We start from the raw sequence: 6,124 nt of genomic DNA on the forward strand, positions 1-6,124 counted from the left end.
CTTTTCTTCAATTGGTTCTCTACACCATTTAGAAATTTCTAAAATTTCTCAAATGCTTCACTTTATATTTGATTAAGTAAATATATACCCATATCTACTTAAATCATCGGTAAAAGTGACGAAGTAGTCATAAATCCCCTTGCGGTGATGCATATTTAGAACACATACATCGACATGTATTAGTCCCAACAAATCACTTGCTCGTGTTCCTTTACCACTAAAAGAAGTGCAAATCATTTTGCGAAGAAGACAAGATTCGCATATTCCATATGATAGAAAATCAAATGGTTCAATAAATCTAGTCGACACTAGCCTTTAATGCGTTTCTCTTTTACGTAACCAAATTGAAAAATCAAATGTACAAATCATTTGGATTACTAGTTATGAGTCTTTTGGATCGTATTATGTAAATATCATTGCTTGAGTTGGAAGTGTCTAAAACTTGTATATCATAAAGATAAGTGACATGGCTCATATCCATGTCTAATTTCAATAAAATACAGCAATTGTCTTTGATGACAAAATATAAATCCTTTCATGTCTCACATAGAAATGGAAATAATGTTTTAGACTAAGTGGGTACATAATAACAATTATGTAAATTATAACTCAAAGCTATTAGCAAAAACAAGTACATAAGTCCCTCTTGAAGTGGCTGCTACTCTAGCTCCATTTCCTTGTCGGAGATTCATATCACTCTTGTTTAGCTTTTCCACATTTCCAAGTCCCACTTGGAGTAACAAACCCAACTTTGATATCTTCCAAATACTTGGGGCAATTTCGCCTCCAATGGCCCATGACATTACAATAATGACATTCCTTATAGGATTTGGCACCCTTTTTGGTCTTGGTCTTGGTGGTCCCACTATCCATTTCCAATTTATAATCAGGTTTGGGTTTCTCGCCCATTATTGCCTTCCCTTTATTTATACCAACACTCCTTTCATTTGCAAGGACACTCTTGCTAGAACTCCCACTCAATTTGATATTTCTCTTTGTTTCTTCAAACAAGGATGCCTTGGGTTTTGTAAGATTTTCTTCACAAGATTTTCTTTCCAAGGTGGTGGGCAATAATATTGGAGTGGGTGGAGTGGAGGTGGTAAAGAAGCAAAAATTTCCATCCTGACCAATGCCAATGCGTAATTCTCTAATCGTATCATTGTCATACTCGGAGCATTTTTCATCAAATTATTGGAGCCATGTATCAACGGTGATTGGTGTAGGAGTATTAGATGAATTCATTGCGTATTATTTAACTACAAAAACGGAAAATGAAGAAATTAATTAACATCTATCGTTTTAATAATACTCGTAAATTTAACTACAAGCATTGCATTTATATAGTGACCTCCACCCAACTACATAAATGATTCCGAGATCCAAATTCATATCAACTCGGGCACGGTGAGCCGATTCATCCCTTATTAATATAACTCGGTGGATTAACTCTTTAATCGATTCTACTTTTAGAACTCTCGGTCGATAAAAATTACTCTAATTTTCATCTTTAGCCCGGAACACATGCGACTACGGTCACGAATAATTCTGTTGAGCTCAATCCAAAGATGTAATAACATTTTACTACCCCACTTCGCCAACGTAACAAGGTTTGTATTACGGTAAAGCCGGCTCAACTCCCTTATGAAATTGGTACTTCATGGGTTTCTACTTTTTGGCAAGGCTAATTCTCAATTATTATATGTGAGAGGTCTTGTCAATTTATTATCTATCACGTTTTAAGTTAACTAAAGCGGTGAACTACGATAATTATAATTGACACGGTCGATGACTCGATATGATATGCATGTGTTGTTATGGCGATTTGGCAATGCATGCAACATATTAAAAGAAATGCAAAGCAATAAATAAAATTCCTAGTATGGCCTTTCCTAAGAAATAGAAAATCAAATAATCTATTACATATTCGGAAACCAACTCCATTGGTCCCTTGAATCTTCAATTGGCACGCCTCCCAAGATTCCGTCTTCGTCGGATCACCTTTCCGAATGGAACCGTCTTTGAAGATGCTCCATAATTACAAACAATAATAAAAATACAAAGCTATTCCTATTATACATTTGTAGAATGGAAAAACTAATAAAATAAAATAAAATAAAATTGATACGAGATCACATTAAATTACAACCGAATCAATATTCCCTTTCATTACGGGTAATATCGATTAAAACTAAGGCCATACTAAGATTAAAATTACATAATTCAAAATTATATAAATAAAAGACATTCAATAATTGAAATACGCAGCATTATAATATGTACCTATCATTCTAAATGATGTGCCAAATCGCCCTATTTAATTTATGTTGTACATATAACCCGATTTTATGGAAATACGTGATAATAACCTTTTAAAATCACTAATTAATACTTAAATCACATCTAAGCTCAAGTTAATTATCCTAACACTTTTTAGGACTCAAAAATTAGTCATCACTCAATTTTTGACAATAATTCAACTTGATTTAATTTTATGCTCATTTTTTACCTTAAAATCATAATATTTATGAAATAAATCCAAATTAATTTATAAAAATTTCAAAATTTGAATTTTAAATTTTTGAACATTCCGGAATAATTCCATGACACTCATAATGTAAAAAATTATGGTTAAAATTTCCGAATTTAATTTTGAGATAATATAGTTTTATTTTATCGGTTTTATCTCATAAATATATAAAGTATCCAAAAATTACTCCAATAATTTTTACAACCTTAGATCTGATTAGTGGGATATTTATTCAACTTAAAATAATTTTCTCAAGCCATGCAATACGTTTTAGCTAATTTTGCTAAAATAATCACTATTTATGCCATTTTTACTCTAAAAATCCATAAATCATGCTAAAAGAGATCTTTGAATCTCGAAATTTGCATACACTCTGTAAATTATGCATGTGACATCATATTAAAAAATTATGGCATAATTCAAAATTTAACTATTTTTAACCATTTTACCTCTTTTAATCCATTTTTATCTCATAAAAATCATAAATCATGCAATATTAATCCAATTAATACGAGTTTTTACACACAACTTGTAAAATATGCATGTGAGGTCATATAAAATTTTCAAGGCCAGAAACTTAGTTTAACTATTTTTAGCATTTTAATTCCCATTTTAGTCATAAAAATGTAATAAAATGACCAAAAATCATTAAAATGAGCAATAAATTTCCATAAATCATAAAAATGACCTAAAAACATTTTAGGACCAGAATATATAACATGCATGGTGATTTCGTGGCTTATACTTATAAATCACAAATTGTTAGTTTTATATGTTAACCTTTTAACTCGGAAAAACAATAACCGATTATGCATGCAACATCCTTATGCTCTGATACCACTTGTTAGGTTCATATACTTATTATTAGACTCCTCTAATAGTGAACTAATTAACTTTTTAATTATTTTTCCTTTAGATCTAGTGCATGCATAACAAAATGAAAGATTTATAAGAAAAACAATGTTCCTCACATTGATAGATGGTTCGAAAATATGGGCACAAGTAAGGTCACCTTCCTTCACTTGTTCTTGAGCTAAATATGATGGATGATCCTCCTAAGACTCCAAGTATAGAAGACACTCCAATAAGTTACACCCAAGATTAATCCCAAAAATTCCTACTAATATTAACTAGATATGTAGTAGAAATGTTCCCTTAATATTACTAATATTTCGAGTATTACTACCTCTAGTAATATATGTTGGAATATGTGTCCTCCGACAATAATGCGATCACAACTGTCGATCATGATGATCACATGTTTAAGTCTCATTTCAAGAATACATGTGGCAAGTAATATTTTACAGTCAACTGGTCCACACATATCGGTAATGATTGGCTGACTAGAGTTTGACATTACCGTCGTGCGACGGTGGCGATCAGTTGATCCCCTTAGGTCATACCTAAAGGGTAACACTCTTAATTGAATATTTAATTGATCGTATGACGATACGAGTTAATTAAATTACTTAAAATTGACGGATGATTTTGGAAGTAATATTTACGTATCTCATTGTAATTTGATTAAATAAAATACGGTCTAAGTAATCGAATTGTTTTATTACTTAGATGAAATTATTGTTTACGGAAACAATTGAAACTGAATGAATAATTTATGATAAATACAAGACGTTGTGATTTATAATTGATAAACCGTTTTGGTACAAGTAATTATGAATTACTAAGTCGATTTTGTACATGACGTATTTTTATTAATACGTTGATTTTTAATATGTTAAAAATGCATGACAATTTTACATGACTTGTGACATGTGACAAATTGATAAATTGACAAAGATAAAATGGAACCCATTTTATCTTATATGGACCGAAATATTGGAGGGAATACAATGTTTAAATTGTGTTAAATTATTAAGTGGAGAGCATAATGATTAAAACTAGTTTGTAGCCATGCAAACCTAGTTTTTCTTGAGAAGAATTACTTGCCCATGCATTGGCTCACTTCTCCTCTTCTCTCCTCTCTCCCCACCGGTTTTCAATAGCAGAGTTTTTCTCTCTAATTTTCATTCATAACTTTATACATTATTTCGAGTGTGAGAAATACAATAATCTCTATATCTTATGAAAATCTAGAGAAATAAAAACTCCAAAATTCCTCTTCTCTTGCCCGAAAAATTCAAGAGGACAAAACAATATTTTGGGTCAATTTTATTAACATTAGTATTGTTCTAGTAATAATAATATTAGTCTTTTAAGAGGTTATCTTGGGTATAATTCCTTGGGAGGGATTCTAAGCTTGAATCCTTGTTCATCCAATATTAGGAAGCTCAAGAACAAGTGAGTAGGAGAACTCATTTGCTCCCATATATCCGAAATCTCAATGTAAGGAAAACAATTTCTTCTTTATTCTTATTTATGTTTGCATGCATTAGATCTAAATTTATTTTTATGACAAAATTAAATTGTAACATATATGAATATGTCGAAATATGAGATAATAATTTCTAACAAGCGGTATCATGAGCCTTAGGTTGTTTGCATGCAAATCGGTTATTGTTTTTCCGAGTTATATGATTAACAAACAAAACTTATAAATTTGTGTTTATTATGATATATCACGAAATTAATTATGCATGTTAAAGTTTCTAGTCCTAAAATGTTTTTAGGATTTTTGGGTTTAATTTATGGATTTTATTGTTCATTTTATATAATAATGACATTAAAATTTGATTTTTATGATAAAAATGTCATTTTTGGACTAAAAATAGCTAAACTTCGTTTTTTTCTAGTGGTTTTTGGATATGTTTTCACATATATCATCTATTGATCACCTTTAAATTTTCATAATAAAATAAGTTGTTATGCTCGAAATATGTTTTTTTTTTCAAGTTAAAATCGTATTTAAATAGGTTAATATGAGTTATATTTCGAATTTGGTCATAGAAATTTAGTATGTTGTCACATGAAATTTTGCAAGATGTGTGTAAAATATTTGGCTATATAGAAGTCTTTATGCATTATTTATGAATTTTTGATGAAAAATCACATAAATAGTGACTTTAATTAGTAAAAATTGCTAAAACATACTTCATGACTAAGAAAAAACGTCACGTGTTGCATTTTATCATATATTTCAGATCTAAAATTGAAAAGTTGAAAAAAAATAATTTTTCTCATATTTTTATGGTTATAATTGATAAATCCGATAAACCGCAATATTGTTTTTCTCGATAATTTTCGAATTTTTTAACCTATGTTTTTGAGCATTATGAGTGTCATGGTATTTTTCTGGAATATTTATGAGTTTAAATTACAAATGTATAATAGGAAATTATGTAATTTGTTATGTAATTTATTTATTCCGGAGTTCCTTGAAGACGGTGCCACTCGAGAAGGCAATCCATTAAAGAATTTGTTGCCTTGAAATGCGTGCCAAGACTGAAGTTCAAGGGACCAAAGGAGTTGGTTTCTGAATATGTAATAGTTAATTAGATTTACTATTTTAGGAAGGCCATACTAGGATTTTTTTATGCTTTGCATTTTATTTATATGTTGCATGCATCGCTAAATCGCATAACTAAAACATGCATTATCATTTTTATCGAGTTTATCGACCGTGTCAATTACAATTATCGT

Source organism: Silene latifolia, chromosome 10 (assembly GCF_048544455.1).
Source record: "Silene latifolia isolate original U9 population chromosome 10, ASM4854445v1, whole genome shotgun sequence".
Classification (NCBI taxonomy): Eukaryota; Viridiplantae; Streptophyta; class Magnoliopsida; order Caryophyllales; family Caryophyllaceae; genus Silene; species Silene latifolia.